This window comes from Gorilla gorilla, chromosome 10 (assembly GCF_029281585.2).
Source record: "Gorilla gorilla gorilla isolate KB3781 chromosome 10, NHGRI_mGorGor1-v2.1_pri, whole genome shotgun sequence".
In the NCBI taxonomy this organism is placed as follows: Eukaryota; Metazoa; Chordata; class Mammalia; order Primates; family Hominidae; genus Gorilla; species Gorilla gorilla.
In genome coordinates, this window is record NC_073234.2 from 139,970,348 (window position 1) to 139,987,846 (window position 17,499).

Below are 17,499 nucleotides of genomic sequence, written 5' to 3' on the forward strand. Positions count from 1 at the left end.
ATTTGCCAGATGGGAAAACTGAGGCTCAGAGACAGTAAGTGACTTGCCCAAGGTCACACAGCCAGGAAGTGTCCAACCAGGACAGGAACCCAGGCAGTCTGCCCCGCGTTCCCCTTAAAACTGCAGCTCCTTCTCCCGTCAGTCCCATGCTTGTGTAGACCCCACTGTGCCCCATTTTACAGACGAGGAAACTGAGGTCTGCAAAGGGGAGGCGACATGCCCAAGGTCACACAGCATAGAGAGGACGGAGCCAGGACTCAAACCCAGGTCTGTGGCAAAGGAGCAACATTGCCTGGAAGCCCAGCCCCCTCCCTTCCCCAGCCTGGGCTCAGAGGTCCCCAGGAGCCATTCCCGCCACCTCCCTATGGCCGCGGCGCACCCAGACCTCAGGACAAATCACTCCCTCATCCCCCCGGCTTGCAACTAAAGGCTCCTTGTGAGCTCGGGAAGCCCTTCCAACTTTCCAGTGTTTATCCCGGCTCCTCGCTGCCAAGTCCCTGGGCAAGCCTGGGCCGGTGGCGCTGATTTCAAACCAGACATGGGCACCGAGCCAAGCGCCACCTCGGTGGGGAGCCGGGCGCCGGGGCCGGGCTGCAGCGCTGCCTGCACCTGGCTCTCCCCTGCCTAAGCCCACCCCGGAGCCCCAGGGCAGAGCCTCGGGAGCACCCACGATCACATGCCCTCCTGAAGTCAACTCCGGGAACAGAAGCCCCCTGAGCCCCCAAGGCTCGCCATGCTCCCCCCCAGGGATGCCGGATGTGCACCAAGGAGAGGAGCACAGTGCCCACCCGGGTCCCCTCCCACGCGGGCCAGCCAAGAAGCCTCACCCCGGCCTGCCCGGCCAGCGCCTCCGAGCGCTCTTTTCCGTGACTGCAGCAACTTTGTCCGATAAGACAGCCCTGCCCACCATCCCGCTGAGCTCAGGGCCGACAACACTGCGCTGCCAGGGGAGGGTCTGGCTGCCCCCATTGGCTGACCTGCGGCCGGCCACTCGGCCCCCAGCCCTGGCCACCACCTCCAGCGACAGAACTGGGGCTCTTTCCAGATGAATTCCTCGGCCCCCAATCAGTGCCCCTGCATAGAGCCTGCAGGCCACAGCCCCCCACCCCAGTCTGTGCCTACCTCCCCCGGCCGGGGTGACCCAGGCACACTGCACCTCCCTGCCCACTCCAAGCCCGGCGACTTCTCTTACCCGAGCACATGACCAACCTCGCTCACGTCAGCTCCAAACACAACTTGAAGTAACTCTCTCACAAGAAAAAAAAAGAAAAAGAAAAAGAAAAAGTGCCAGCCAGCGGGCCAGAGGAGTCCACACACACAGGCTGTGCTGCCGGCTTCCAGGAGGCACACCACAGCCAACATCAGACCCATCCTTCCCCCAGGATGACACCCGCAGAGGGGCGGCCCCAGAGGGCGGCCTCACCTTCCCGCGAGACTACGACTCCCATCCCGGCCCGGGAGGCCCTGCAAGGCCAGGCCAGGCCCCCCAGGCTCCCAGCCTGATGCCCCCCAAACCAGGGCAGGCCAAGGCCCACCGGCGACAAGTGCGGGGCTGCCTGACCCCACGGCTGGGCCGCGAACGAGACGTCGGGCCTCCAGCGATCCGTTCTCGCCTCTGCCACTCTGGGCCTATAAACACAGGGAATTACATAAGTCCACTCCTCTTGTTTGGAAGCCAAAAGTACGAGCTTTTTCTCCCAGCCTTGGCAGTAAGTAATAATTCCTCATCGCCATGGTAACCCTGGCGGGCTTCCAGCCGACACTCGGGAGCTGAAACACTGTGAGGCCTTTTTATAGCTCGGCTAGAAAAACCTCTTCACTCTTCGCTCGCTGGCAGGCGAAAGCGAGCTCCAGCCCCGCTTCTCCCCCTTTAACCCGCTTCCTCCCAGCCTGGACTGTCCAGCCTCGAGCCGCACCTGCACCTCCAACCTGAGCGTAGCTCTGGCGCCCTGGCTCGGGCCTGGCTCCGAACCGAGGCCTCGGCCCATCCCTCCCCAGTCCTCCGTCCCGAGGGCCAGATGGCCTGAGGAGCAGGCTCTCCCTTGCAAATATTTCTGTCCTCCTTTTAATCCTAGGAAAAGAAAGTGTGACCCCCTCACACTGGCATTCTGATCTGGGGTCATCTCGGTGACAGGCCTAGAAAAGAAGACATGGCCAAATAATACACACACACACACACACACACACACACACACACACACACAGGCCAACAATGATGGCTTGGTAGTCAGCCAGGAGTCTGAACCTTGGCTGCAATTAGCTGTGTGACTCAGAGACAAGTCTGAGCTTCTCTGGGTGTCAACTTTCCATCCGTAGAAGGGGCAGGCTGAGCTCTGCTTCTCCAAGTGCTCTGGAAAGCAGAGATGAGGCGCCAGAGGAAGCTGCTGGAGCTCCCAGGAGGCAGAGGAGGCTCCACCAGGGTCTCCAGATTCACTTCCCTGCCCCTAGCAGCCAAGAGTTGGGCCTAAGAATGTGTCCCTGGACAGCAGCCCACATGATGACAAGGGTCTGGGGGTGCAGACGTGAGGAAGGCACCCCTGGCAGAAGCATGGCAGATGTGAAGGTCTGGAGGCTGGATCACGTGGGTGTGTTGTCAAAGCACAGAGAAGGCTGGTGTGGCCAGGGCGCAGGGGCGAGGCGGGGAGAGTTTGATGATGAGGTCAGGGAGCTAATAGGAGTGAAGGGGAAGTGGTCAGATGGACTCTGGGCCTGGCCTTCAACTCCAACAATAACATTGCCATCCTTTTTACTCTCAGGAGCATCTTGAGAGTAATAATATTAATAACAATAACAGCGGCCACACACACAGAGCCCAGCAGCTCGGACTGTGTGCCCAGCACTGTGCTAAGCGGGTCCCCTGGTTCACCAGCTGGCCTCACACCACCGCGGCAAAGGCAGGTATGCCCCTGAGCCACCATACACAGACAGAGCAGGAGGCTGGCCCAGAGAGGGTAGGTGACTTGCCCAAGGTCAACAGCTAGTGGCTGAGCTGGGACTTGAACTGGGCAAGCCTGGCTTGTCTCCGCTATCCACGTGGTAATTCAGCCACAAGGAGTCACAGGAGGGTTTTAGGACTAAGACCAGATTTGCCTGTGACAGGGGCCCGTGGCCACTGGACTGGCAGGGCGCCCAGACTGGCCACTAGGGGATGAGCATAGTGGCTGCGGAGGCCCCCGGAATCCAGATGTCTCCTGTGAACAGCTGGCCCTCTAGCCTTCCCCAGGAAACACCCCTGGGGGTTTTCCGTAGACCTGCCCCAAAGCCAAAGGTGGGATTCTGCTACTCTTAAGCCTTCTTTTATAGGTAGGGAAACTGAGGCACAGGAAGGCATGGGCATATTTTTAGCCCAAAGATCCAGCACCATCTTCCCGCCCAGACCGTCGCCGAGACCAGGTGGGACCATGACACCCAGGCCAAACTGGCCCCATGCAAACACCACCAGGAAGCGGTGCCTGAGAGCGGCCGAGTCAGGCCTCACCACCTCCTTCTGTTCATTTTTGTTTGTTTTGGACACAGACCTGCATCCAGACCTTCGCCAAAGGCTGGCCCTGGAATCCACGGTAACTCCTCCCACCCCCTCAGAGCGACTGTGTGCTATGGGCAGGTTTGACACTGGGCATGTCTCTTCACAGCCACTCGTTCTGCTTCCTGTGTCTTCCCCGCCAGATACTCCGCAGCAAATTGTTTGTTGAGTGACTTAATGAAGACCACAAATCATCAAACACCAGAAACAGCCACAGGAGGCAGCCCCCAGACAGAGCCTGTGGCCAAAACCAAGCTCATATTCAGAATGAGCCAGCATCTGGTTACCTGCTCAGCAAAAGAACTCCCCATCCCGCAAGCCTTCGACGGCGACCACCCCTCCACACTTCGAAAAAGCATCCCCTGGCCAAAATCTGCCGACAGGCCGCTTCCTGGAGCCCGTCTGCTGAGCAGAGCTTTGACGGTGGGAAAGATCGGTGAAGACCCCCCAGAATATGATTCGCTGCAGGCCACAGAGCCCGGGACGGTGGGCCAAAGGGGGTCTGGAAAGGGGCAGGGGGACCTTAAGCTGAGTGGCCCCAGGCAAGGCCCCCAGCCTCTCGAGGCATCAGAAGGCTCGGCTGGCGAATGGGGGAGCTCCTGCCTGCTGCCTCTCTCGGGACCCAGGTCAACAGAAACTACATGTGCGGGGCCCCGGGGGAGGTGGGGGCCAGAACTCTGAGGACCAGATCCAGACCCACAGCCGCAGCTACGGTTCAGCGTCCGGCTCCAGTTGGAAGAGACCCCCACTCACTTCCTCCCCACACACTGCTGCTTCCTGGCCAGGCACAGATACAAGTGGAGCAGGGTGGGGGCAGGAGAAAGAGACAGCACCGTGAGCCAGACACGTCTGGCTATCTGCACCTCCTCAATCCCGGGCCCCAGGGCTCCGTGACCTGGGCAGCCTCAGTTTCCTCATCTGAAAAGCCACCTAGATATCAAATGGTTCTCTTGATGTATGCCACACAATGGAATTCCGCCATATAAAGGAATGAAGGACTCACACCATTCAACACCAATCAACCTCAAACACATTGTGCGGAGTGAAAGAAGCCAAAACCCACAGTGCATGATTCCGTCCAGGAGAAATACCCAAAATAGGTAAGTCCACAGAGGCAGAAGGCAGACTGGTGGCTGCCAGGGGCTGCGGGAGGCGGCAACGTGGAGTGACCCCACCGGTACAGGGTTCCTTTTGGGGTGATGAGGACATTTTTTGGATAGAAGGGGTGGGTGCTCAACATTGTGATTGTACTAAGAACTCATGAACTGTTCATGTGAAAATGGTAAATTATATGTGATGTGAATTTCACCTCAATTGAAAATAAATAGGCCGGGCACAGTGGATCGCTTGAGGACAGGAGCTCAAGACCAGCCTGGCTATCATGGCAAAACCCCATCTCTACTAAAAATACAAAATTCAGTCAGGTGTAGTGGCGCATACCCATAATTCCAGCTACTCAGTAGGCTGAGGTAAGAGAATTGCTTGAACCAGGAGGCAGAGGCTGCAGTGAGCCAAGATCATGCCACTGCACTCCAGCCTGGCCAACAGAGCAAGGCCGCATCTCAAATAAACAAATAAATAAACAAAAAGATGGTGTTGCTGAATGCACACCACTCCAGCCCAGTTTACCGACTTCCTGAAAGCCGGGTCCAACTCCCAGCAGGTAGGAGTTCCTCACCCAGGCCTGGAGCTATCAGACATTCGAGAAGCATCTGCTGAGCCCCTCCTGTATGTGCTGAGCACTGGAAATATGGCAGTGAACAAGACAAAATTACATTTTACATTTTAATTTTAAAATACATGAGCAATTAAAATAAAGTTCACAACTGTATTCGTTTCCTGTGGCTGCTATAACAAATTATTACAAATTGGGTGGCTGAAACCAGCGACCTATCCTCTCACAGTTCTGGAGGCCAGAAATCCAAGCTCAAGGTGTCACCAGGGCCACACACCCTCCAAAGACTCTGCAGGGGGAGCCTTCTCTGTGTCTTCCAGTTCCCAGTGGCTCCTGGCGTTCCTTCCGTCTTCACGTGGACTTCTCTGCTGTGTGTCTTCTCTTAGAACACTTGTCATTGGATTTAGGGCCCATCGTATTCCAGGATGATCTCATCTTGACACCCTTACCTTAGTGACATCTGCGAAGACCTGTGGTCCAAATAAGGCCAAGGTCATATTCACGGTTTCCAAGTGTACCTATGTTTCATGGGCCACGACTCAACCCACTACCAAAGCCAAGACCTCAAAGTGGCAGCAGTCGCATGCCCGGAAACACCTTTGGTGCCCCTCTGCTTTCCCGCTAGTTCCAGAAAACTGGCTGGAAGCTGCAGAGGAGAGCTCCAGGGATCTCCGGGATGGCCCCAGGGCCCCCCTACAGCCGACAGAGCTGGAAACAGACCTGAGAGGTCCCACAGCCACCCTCTCCGGCCTGATCCTGCTAAAAACTGGCCCCAAGGAACCCAAATCCCCTTCCCTGTGGCAGGCATCCATGAGCCAGCCACTCGTGGGCAGCTTGAGGAAAGGGGCCTGCCTCCTGGATGGGGAGGCCAGACACAGGCCATCACCTCTGCCCCCAAATAAAGACACTCCCCAGACCAAAATGCATCCTATTTCCCCATCCAGGCCCAGGATTATTCTCCACAAAAGCATCAAAATGAAGCCCTGACCACGTTGGCTAAGGGAAGCCAACGGTACTCCAGGGCTGTTTTTCTGCATGTTGTTTTTATTTTTAAAAGGGGCCGCCCCCACCCACAGCAGCTGTGAGCTGGCAGCTGGCAGAGTTAATTGCTCACTCAAGACTCACTTCCAACTGCAGCACCATCCGGCACGCCAGGATACCACGGGCACCCGACAACTGGCAAGGACGGCTGGGGGCAGGGGGCAGGTGGCTGCCTGTTCTGGGGCTCCTGGGAACCCACACCCCGGTGGCAGGGGCAGCGGCAGCGGCAGAGGAAAGAGGAGTGCCCAGGAATGCTCCACGCCAGCCAGCTGGATCCCAGGGACCTAACCCGGGAAGCACACATCACGCCGGCCAGCATCACCGAAGCTCTCAGTGTGCCAGGGTCAGTGGGCTTCACGGGGCCTCCACTGTGCCTTACAACCGGCGTGTCCAGTCTTTTGGCTTCACTGGGCCACACTAAAAGAACTATCTCGGATCACACATAACACTAACACTAACCATAGCTGATGAACTTAAAAAAAAAAAAAATCAAAAAACAATCTGTTTTAAGAAAGTTTACAAATTTGTGTTGGCTGCATTTAAAACCGTCCTGAGCCGCAGGTTGGACAAGCTTGCCTTACAACAATCCTATGGGGTGCTGTTATACCCATTCCATTAATACATACTGGGAAACTGAGGCAGAGAGCAGTAAAGTGACTTGCCCAAGGGGACGGGGCTGGGAAGTGGCAACGTCGGTTTTGAACCCAGCAAGTGTGAAACCCGCGTCTACGACACTAACCACTAGACTATACTGTCTCCAAGAATGTCAGGCCCCACTGGAGACACGGTATTGTTCTCTGAGAAACGGCTGTGGCCGTGGGCCTTGACTTTCAGAAATGGCATCTCCAATGGTGTCAGACGTGACTTCCCAAGACTTGAGACCTTCTGGAACAGCCCATGGGACATTCTACCCAGATCACAGTGGGGACAAAATACTTTAAAAGTCACTGCTAAGAAGAGGCTATAAAATGGTGACAGCCAGTTGTGGCCATGAAGAAAACTTGTTCTGGCCCATTCAATGTTTTTTAAAAACTAGGCCATTCCTTATAAAATCCAGATTTCCAGCTTCTCTTGGAAAACCATCAGAATACCCAGCATGCCAGTTAGCCACAATCCCCACTCCTCCCCTTTGACCTGCACTGACTCACTCACTCCTTTCCTCCCTGTGTCTGAGTTTGGGACATCCCCTTATCCCTTCTTTGGCCACCTCCTCTTGCTGTTGCAAACAGTGAAACAAATGTCGAGGACCTCACTCAAACAAGAGAAAGGAGTGTCCCTCCTGGGATGCCAGGTGACTCTCCTTCTCCTTGGCTGGCTGGGCTGGGCTGCTGGCATGAGCCTGTCTGAGAACAAGGCCCGCATAGAAGGAGGCACAGCTGAGGCAAAGCCAGCTCCCAGAGGCATTGTTTGAGCACCTAGATCCAGCCGTGCCTGAACGTGTCCTACCCTGGCCACTCTGAGGACCCATCAACTCCCTGTCACAGCCTAACTCGGCTCGAGTGTGTCTCTGCCACAACTCAGGAGCCCTAACTAACTGCCCCTAACTAATCACCCCCAGGTCTCCCCTTGAATGACTCGTCCCTGGACGCCTGGCCTGATGGAAGACTAATTCAGCTCTTGCCTCACCCAGGTGAATGCCTGAACCTCGTCCTCACAACCCTCACCACCCGCGATAGCACTTGCTTGTTTAACTGACACTCCCCCTCTGGATACTAAACTCGAAGGCACAGGCAATGTCCAACTTCTCCACCATTCTCATCCCAGTGACGTACATGAGTCCGGAACACGCCACGTGCCCAATGCATGTAAATTAAAACCATGTAAATACATGGAAATTAACTATGGAGCAAAAGAACAAAAGGGAAAGGCAAAAGTCATTAAATTTGACTTCTGCCTTAAATGTGAAAAACAGCCCAGCCCTGGAGGTCTGCAGGACAGTCTCGATCCAGGAAAGCCCTCCTGGGGCCCCCCTGCTCTGCTCCAGCCATTACAGAGTGGGAAACTGAGGCACAGAACCCCAATCAGCATGCCTGAAACATGGTGGCCGGAGGGCCTTCGCGCCTGCTGTTCCCTCATCCCCCTTCCTTTCACATAGTGGGTGCCTCCTTATTGTCCAGGGCCCAGCTCAGATGCCACCTCCTCAGAAGCTACCCTGGAATTCTTACCTAAAATGAGTCCCCCGAAACTGAAGTCATCCCTCCCTCCCCACCCTGTATTATTTCACAGGCAGCATTTTCTTGCCTTGCAAAATCGTGTTTGTTTTTTGGCACTGCCCATCTCCCCATCAGCCTGTGTGATCCATAAGGCAAAGCGCCGCATCTTGTTTGCTGTTTGCCATCCCCTCAACCAGGAGGAGGCCATGGGGACACCAATCTGGCTGCAGGGAGGCAGGAAGCAGATGTCCCACGTCCTGACCATCCCACACTGCCCAGAGCAGCTGCTGCGTGCCTGAGGGCCCTACGTGGCACATGGAGGCTGTCCCACAGCTGGCATGGCCCTGCCAAGAGATCCAGGCTGGCTGCGGCAGTGATCGGCGTACCCACGGGGCAGAGGGAGGGCTGCAGGTGGCACCTGCACCATCCACACGATGAAAAGCAGCTGCCGTGGAGTCAGGCGTTCTGGGTTCACATCCTAGCTCTGCCAACTGGGCGACCTTGGACAAGTCCCCTAACCTCTCTCTGCCCTCAGTCCCCTTAACTAGAAAACAGGGCTGATCATAATAGCACCTACCTTCTAAGGCTGCTGCAAAGAGTACATGCGTGTATGTATGGGGTGCACGTTAGAAATTGTAGTTAATGTTAATAATAATAATACTGGCAACTCACACACAGCACTGAAGCAAGAAAAGGATCAGGAAATGTTAGCTTTTATGGTAAATATGGTATTTGCTCTGTGCCAGGTCCTGTTTGAAGCATGTACACACATTAGTCCCTCCAAGATGGGCTTATTATTCAATGTGAGTGATCCAGCTCCTCCAGGCAGCCTCCTTGGATTGCTCCAACCCCCAGGAACACCGTGGACACACACAATTCTTCATGTGGGTCTGTCCTCAACTCCTCTCTCCACTCCAGGTGACAGTGAGGGGCAGGAAGAGCCCCAAACACCGCAAGCCTGAAGTCAGCACCAGGGGAATGTGTGAACCCCCACTCCCATCCAAGCCACGGCCCAGAAACGCAGGCCCTGTCCGGCTGCACAAGTACACCCTGTAAAGTAAAGGGTGTTCCCTCCCTGGGCCCCCAGTAGAGGCCCAGACATCCCAAGGGTTCAGGCCCCACTGCCTCGTACAGGACCTGGAGTCTGGAGATATGGAGAGGCACCACGGAGGGAGCAGGTGTGGGCTGTGGCTGGGCACCCTGGAGCTGCATGGACAGCGAACGAGGACAAGACTGCCCCCAGCCACCCCCATCCTCTGTCCATGCCCAGCACATGCTCAGGTCCTGAGGAGAAACCACGAGGTGGGGCAGCTGGTCTCCTCTCCCCTGCGGACAAACAGGACGCTAACCAATCAGCCACAGCAAGAACCCCAGCAAAGCCAGCCTGGGGTGCACACAGCTCCCTGAGCTTCTCGGAGAGGACAGGCAGCCCCTTCCACGTCAGGCACATGAGGTGGCCCCCGCTCCCCAAACCAAACAGTAAGAAGCAGCTAGAATCCCAGCTTCACACCTCCCAGCTGTGTGGTCTCACTCATGCTCCTCCACCTCCCTGAGCCTCAGTTTCTCCAACTGTACAATGGGTTTAAGGACCATTATCTCAGGCAGGACAGAGAGTCCCCCAAGAGCCAGCCAATCAGGGCCGCTGAAAGAGAAAGAGAAGATCTGGAAAGAAGCTATTTTAATTTCAGCAAATGGGCTTGCTTTGTCATTAGTGAAACACGATTTTATTTTACAGTTCAGAATGGCATCTGTTTATGGCAGTCGTGGAAGGGATGATGAGATCTTTTCAGCAGTGAAACCTCAGGAGGCCTCAGGCCATCCTGATTCAGCAAATCCCTGAACAGGCGGCGCTGAAGGGTAGATGACAAACACGGCGCCCCGCACAGACGTGGCCACAGCACACACAGCACGCCCTGTAGGGCGAGATGGGAAGGACACGGACGGGGGCAGACGACTTGAGTGCAAAGTTCACTGGCTGTGTGACCTCGGGCAAGATGCGGAACCTCTCTGTGCCTCAGTTTCCTCATATGTAAAGAGGGGATGATGATAATCCCTACTTTACAAGAGCTTTTAGGTGATGAAATAATTTTTTATTTTTTTATTTTTTATTTTGAGGTGGAGTCTTGCTCTGTTGCCCAGGCTGGAGTGCAGTGGCACGATCTCAGCTCACTGCAGTCTCTGCCTCCTGGGTTCAAACAATTCCCCTGCCTCAGCCTCTCCAGTAGTTGGGATTACAGGCGCCCACCACCACGCCCAGCTAATTCTTCTGTTTTTATTAGAGACGGGGTTTCACCATGTTGGCCAGGCTGGTCTCGAACTCCTGACCTCAGATGATCCGCCTGCCTCGGCCTTCCAAAGTGCTGGGATTACATTACAGACGTGAGCCACTGTGCCCAGTCAATTAAATAAATTATAACATGTGAAGTGTGACACAAGGACGATCACAAACCCTGTTAGGACTACTGCTGTCACTGCCATGGGATGCTCCCACTTCGAAGCTCCAGTAGGTTTAAAAACCCAACTGCAGCATAAAGACGGGTCCACCTGGATCCCTGGGACTTTGCACTGAGGTCATCTGCCACCGTCCGTGTCCTTCCCATCTCGCCCTCCAGGGTGTGCTGCGTGTGCTGTGGCCCCATCTGTGCGGGGCACCATGTTTGTCATCTACCCTTCAGCGCAGCCTGTTGAGGGATTTGCTGAATCAGGATGGCCCGAGGCCTCCTGAGGTTTCACTGCCGAAAAGACCTCGTCATCCCTTCCATGACTGCCATAAACAGGCAGACTGGGTAAATAACCCTCCAGGGACCCCCCACCACCACCTCCACAACCAAGGCTCTCTGGAAGCCACTACAGCAGCGCCTCCCCGCCTCCTCCCTCCAGCTGGGGTGGGGATGACTATGAGATGGAAGGAGACACATGTCAGAGCCGAAGATTAAAAACAAGTACAATGATCGGGCAGGCATCCATCCACAATGATGAATCTGATGTAATTAGGCACCCCGCTAACTTCATTACTTATTTATTTACGGGATCGCTTATTTAATTTACAGGCCTCCTTCCCCGAAAAGTCATCTTAGCTGACACCCCTCAGGCAAGGAAAAAGGAGAAGGAGGCCCCCTCTTTCATCCCAGCCCATTCCTGGGCTTCCATATGTCATGCTCCTCCCTTGCCCCAGAATAGCTCCCCGGAAGGCAGGTGTGGTTTTGCCCAAGACAACAGGATTGAACAAGGAAGACCCTTGGCAGAGCCAACGCCTGACATTCACTCAACAGTGCTCAGTGCCAAAGGACAGTGCTTGACCCGGAAGGCACAGCGTCTCCTCCACACCCTCATCTCTCCAGCAGAGGAAACCCTAGGAAAAAGGTGGTCCTGGCCCCAACCAGCCACCAATTCTTGGCATGACCCTCTGGACTGGCAAACACATCACTGCAACAAACGGAGCTGGCACCTCCTAGCCTGAAGGAGGAGAAAGGGCACACAATTCAGAGTCATGAGTTTCATTTCTTATCGGAATGGAAGCCACCTGACCTGTCAGAGCCTCAGTTTCCTCATCTGTAAGATGAGTGTTAAGAACAACACCTCCGGGCACGGTGGCTCACGCCTGTAATCCCAACAGTTTGGGAGGCCGAGGCGGGCAGATCACCTGAGGTCGGGAATTCGAGACCAGCCTGGCCAACACAGAGAAACCCCGTCTCTACTAAAAATACAAAATTAGCCAGGCGTGGTGGCGCATGCCTATAATCTCAGCTTCTAGGGAGGCTGAGGCAGGAGAATTGCTTGAACCCGGGAGGCGGAGGTTGCAGTGAGCCGAGATCGCACCATTGCACTCCAGCCTGCACAACAAGAGCGAAACTCCGACTCAAAAAAAAAACAAAACAAACAAACAAAAAAAAAAACTCACTAATCCTAGCACTTTGGGAGGCCAAGGTAAGTGGATGACCTGAGGTCAGGAGTTCAAGAACAGCCTGGCCAACATGGCGAAACCCCATCTCTACTAAAAAAAAAAAAATACAAAAAGTAGCCAGACATGGTGGCGCATGCCTGTAATCCCAGCTACTTGGGAGGTTGAGGCAGGAGAATCGCTTGAACCCGGGAGGCGGAGGTTGCAGTGAGCCAAGATCATGCCATGGCACTCCAGCCTGGGCGACAGAGCAAGACTCTGTCTCAAAAAAAAAATAAAAAATAAAAAAATAAAGAACAACCCTCACAGCTAACTAACCCCAAACAACCCAACTGGTGCAATCCGGCACTGCACTGTGGTCTCAACCACTGCAGCCGGACGAGAAGCAGTCAGTCAGCAGCATAAAGACTAGAAAGGAAAACACAGAGCTAGCACTGGCAGACACGAGATTATCTCCCACCATCCTTTAGACTCCCACCAGCTGGCCAGACACATAAAATCAAAACACAGAACCACAGCTTTGCCCAAAAGGCAGCAAAAGCTGAAAAATGTAATCGCATGTGCATTAGGGTCTCCTGGAACGGCTAACATTAAAAGATTGACAGTACCAAGTGCTGACAAGGATGTGGAGCAACTGTAACTCTCATCCACTGCAGGTGGGCATGCAAAATGGGACAGCCACTTTAGAAAACAGCTGGTGGTTTCTTATAAACTAAAATAACACATTTACCATGTGACCTAGCAACCCAACGCCTAGATATTCACACAAGAAAAAAGAAAACATGTTCACACAAAGACTTACACAAGAATGTTCAGAGCAGCTTTATTCCCAATAGCCAAAAACTGGAAACTTTGATGTCTATCAACTGATGAATGGATAAACTGTAATATATCCACAGAATGAAATACTACTTAGCCATGAGAAAGAATGAATTGATACATGAGCAACATGGGTTATGCAGAGTGAAAGAAGCCAGACACAACAAAGTATATACCTGATGATAATTTTATTATAAAATTCTAGAAGAGTTAAAAGCTTCTATAACAGCAGATCAGTGGGTACCTCTAGTCAGGGGTGGGGGGTGGAGGTGGGTGCTAGGGATTTAGTGCCAAGGGACTGGTGGGGACTTGGGGGGAACAGAAACACTTTATTCTGATTGTGGAGGTGATGCAAATGTTTACATTTGTCAAAACACATGCAACTGAACCCTTAAAATGGGTGCATCATTATAGGTTAATTACATCTCAATGAAGATGATCTTAAGTGGAACAGGGAGAGAGATGCATATACTAACACTACTCACTCCATTCCCAGTGCCCAGGGACTATTTCCTCACTTCTAAATCAGTCTGCTGGTTCCTAAACTGGCCCTCAAGTTTCCCAAAGTCCCCTGATGTATGAGCATTGGACAGTTTGGGTCTGGGTTGAACCCCAGCTTTGTCCTATGCTAGCTAGGTCATGTAGGGCACTGTGCCCCTTAGGGCAAATCGCTTTGCCTCTCTGCCCCTCAGTCTCCCCCCTCTACAAAAGCAAGGTGAGAAATACCACACTCCTCAGAAAACTGCAAAGTAAAATGAACCAAAGTGAACATACCAGCTGCAGGCCCCAGCATACACCAGGGGCTTCATTATTGCTGCTGCCAGGTGATAAATGGTCAAGCCCCAGGCCCACTGTGGACAGAGCTGGCCAGGATTCTTGTAACCCTGACAAACACAACACACTTCCTCACCCCACCAGACAAGGCTCTGGGCTCAAATAGCTGCCCCCAGGCCCCGAGGACTCAGGCCGGGGCATTTAACTGATGCCTGCTGTCCGGACAGGACACGGTTCCTGGGCTCCACCCAACCCGCCTCTCCCAGGGAAGCAGGGACAAAAGGATGGGGCCCTGTGGGGATGGCTGGCCCTGAGGACAACACAGGCACATGAGAGGTCATTTCAGGAGAAGGACGTCTGGGAGGCATCCACCAACTCATGCTGAACAAGAGTCCAGCCAGAGCCCACCCGTTTATGAAAGAAAATGATAATAATAATAGAAGGACAGGGAGGGGGCTGCAGGGATGGGGGCTCTGCACCAGCTCCCACAGGCCTGTCCAGGGCTCCTGCTCCCCTCTGAGTGATGGCAGGGCAGGAGCCTGGAGCCAACGGCAGGAGGGGCATCCCCCGGGCCCGATTAGCGGGCGGCCGCAGGCAGACACGCTCAACTGTCAGCCTCCTCCTCTCAGCCCGCCATCACAGGCACCATTAATTGCTGTCATTTGAGGGTGGCCTGTGGGGAGAAGGAGGGAGGAGGAGAAGGAGGGGTAGGGAGCAGGAAGGAAGGGGGAGGGGAGGAAGGGATTGCAGGGAGCCCCCGCCCAGGGCTGAGCATCCAGGCTGGGAAGGAGAGAGAGGAGGATGGCAGAGAGGGAAGGTTGGTGGCGCAGACAGGGAAGGGCAGGGGGCCCTCCACTGCTCTCCTCCCCACCCAAGCAGGGCCCAGGGCCCCGTCCAACTGGGGATAAAGCCGGTCCTCCCAGAGCCCCCGAGAGGCGAGATCCCACTGGGCCAGGGCCCTAAAACCTCCCCCTACACACCTTCGGTGTCCCTGATCACCCGCCCAGGGAACCCCGAGACACCAGCCCCCATCCACACCTGACCCCTCACCCCAATGTATAGACGATCCCAGACACCCACCTCCCCACCCCACTCCCAGCTGAAGAATCCACTCACAGAGTTTCGAGTCACGGCAACCCACTTTTGGGGCCAGGGGCTCCCACAGCCTCCTTCTAAGGTCCTAGGTCCGCAGGGAAGAGTGTACCGCTGGGAGCCTGGGGCCAAGCCCTCCCTCTGCTGCTGCACCCTGGGGATGCCACATCGCCTCCCTGTACCTCAGTTTCCTCATCTGGAGAATGGGGATAAGGACGGTGCCCACCTCCAGGGTCGCTCTGAGATTTAAGGAGGTAATTCCACAAAGTGCTTAGTGCACGCATAGCGAGTGTCGGCCCTGAGGTCTGTCCCCCCTTGTCTCCCCCATCCCCCCTTCTACCATCACAGTTCTTACTCAGAAAAGGCTGCACCCCCCACCCACCCTCTCCAGCATGGAGGGTCCCAGAGGGGCCCCACAGGGCTGCCAAGTGGGTGTGGTGGGGCAGGGCATCCGGGCAGCGTCTGTCCTCTGTCAGGGGAGTGCAGAGCATCTGCCTGCCTCAATGTGCCCCCATGGCCCCACTCCCACTCACCCCTGCTGGCCCCCAGACAGGCCTTGCCTTTAGGCTGAGGAGCCACTTGGGTCCTGCAAGGGGGCTCCTGGGAGCATCAGGTTCCCTCAGCAGGGGAGAAGGAGGCCCCACTCCACCGTCTGTCTGCCTTCCCGGCCTCCCTCAGATGTGATGGATCGCCCCGGCAGAGGAAGCTAAGTGCTTGCAGACAAAAAGCCCTTTTATCGTCCTCGGGTGGGCCACTGGCATGACGAGCAGATAACTCAGCCACAGGAGGAAGGCTCCCCATTAGGCCGGAGACGGAGACGCCGATGGACGGGGGCAGAGAGGCAGAGGAGGAGGAGGCTGGGAAAAACAGCCCAGGCCAGGCCACTTTCCTTCCAACTTCAAAGCCCCATGAGCCTAGGCAGAAAGCCCTGCTGAGTTCATCACTTTGTGGGGACCGCCACCATCCCACTCCTCCTTCCCCCACCTCCAAGTCCCACTCCTCCTTCCCCCACCTCCAAGTCCCACTCCTCTTTCCCCCCTCCCTCCAAGTCCCACTCCTCCTTCTCCTTCCCCCTCCCTCCTCCAAATCCCACTCCTCCTTCCCCCTCCCTCCAAGTCCCACTCCTCTCTCCCCCCTCCCTCCAAGTCCCACTCCTCCTTCCCCCTCCCTCCAAATCCCACTCCTCCTTCCCCCACCTCCAAATCCCACTCCTTTTTCCCCCCTCCTCCAAATCCCACTCCTCCTTCCCCCTCCCTCCAAGTCCCACTCCTCCTTCCCCCTCCCTCCAAGTCCCACTCCTCCTTCCCCCTCCCTCCAAGTCCCACTCCTCCTTCCTCCCTCCCTCCAAATCCCACTCCTCCTTCCCCCTCCCTCCAAGTCCCACTCCTCCTTCCCCCTCCCTCCAAGTCCCACTCCTCCTTCCCCCTCCCTCCTCCAAATCCCACTCCTCCTTCCTCCCTCCCTCCAAATCCCTCACTCCTCCTTCCCCTCCTCCCTCCTCCAAATCCCACTCCTCTTCCCCCCTCCCTCCAAATCCCACTCCTCTTTCCCCCACCTCCAAATCGCACTCCTCCTTCCCCTCCTCCCTCCAAATCCCACTCCTCCTCCCCCCCCAATCCCGCTCCTCCTTCCCCCACCTCCAAATCCCAATCCTCCTTCCCCTGCTCCCTCCAAGACGAAACCTGGTTGTGAGGCCCAGGGCTTAGGGCCCAAGGCCCAGCCCCAGGAAGCAGATGACCTGCAGAGCTGATCTTCCCTCCTGCCTAGTGGGGGGCCCCCAAAGGCTCAGGAGGAAGGAAAGAGGCCTCCTCCAGGAAAACTCCCCCGAGGTAACTCAGAATCCCACAACCCGGGAGGCCCATTCCAAGCTGCCTCGGTGCCTTGGCAGGGCTGTTCCCTCAGCCTGGGTCACCCTTCCCCCAGATACCTACATGCTCCCTTCCTCCCCTACTTCAGGTCTTTGCTCAAAGGCCACCTTCTCAGGGAGGCCTACCCTGACCCCGACTTTGAAACTGCAACCCCCAGCCCACCCACACGCTCCCCAGACCCCTTCACCACTTGTTCCTCAGCCTGGTGCTCACCACCAAGAGACCCGCTAAGCGTCGGACTTACTGACTTTTGGTCATGGTCTGTCTCCCCGCAGGGAGGACTGGGTGCTTGGCCGTCTTGTCCACAGGTCTATCCCGAGCACCCACAACAGAGCCTGGCACACAGTAGATGCTTTAGAAAGAGCCATTCCATAAACGAATATATAGTCATGTACTGCTTAACCACGGGAACACGTTCTGAGAAACGCACGGGAGCTGGTGCCGTGGCTGTGGGAGCATGATGGGGGTGGACTTGCACAAACCTAGACCTCAGTGCCAGCAGTACACCCAGGTTGTGTGGTGTCATCCAAGCTCGTCCAACCCCGGCCCAGGATGCCTTTGAATGTGGCCTGACACACATTTGTGAACTTTCTGAAAACATTATGAGACCTTTTTGTGATTTTTTTTTTTTTTTAGCTCATCAGCTATCATTA

The 17,499-nt window shown here is 55.4% G+C and overlaps 1 protein-coding gene across 37 annotated transcripts in view; it reads right to left on the minus strand.

Annotated features, from left to right (window-relative positions):
- The window catches only part of NCOR2 (nuclear receptor corepressor 2), a 245,481-nt gene that overhangs the window by 194,006 nt on the left and 33,976 nt on the right, over nt 1-17,499 (minus strand). For 2 of the 37 annotated variants that reach the window (XM_063694478.1, XM_063694477.1), the window contains exon 1: nt 1,193-1,619. The exons of 31 other annotated variants lie outside the window; for them this stretch is intronic. The gene's annotated coding sequence lies outside the window, so the exon portion shown is untranslated. Of the gene's footprint in view, nt 1-1,192; nt 1,620-17,499 lie in introns of those variants that run through there. 4 more of the 37 variants (XM_055358336.2, XM_055358332.2, XM_063694475.1 and 1 more) reach the window with 3 other exon arrangements.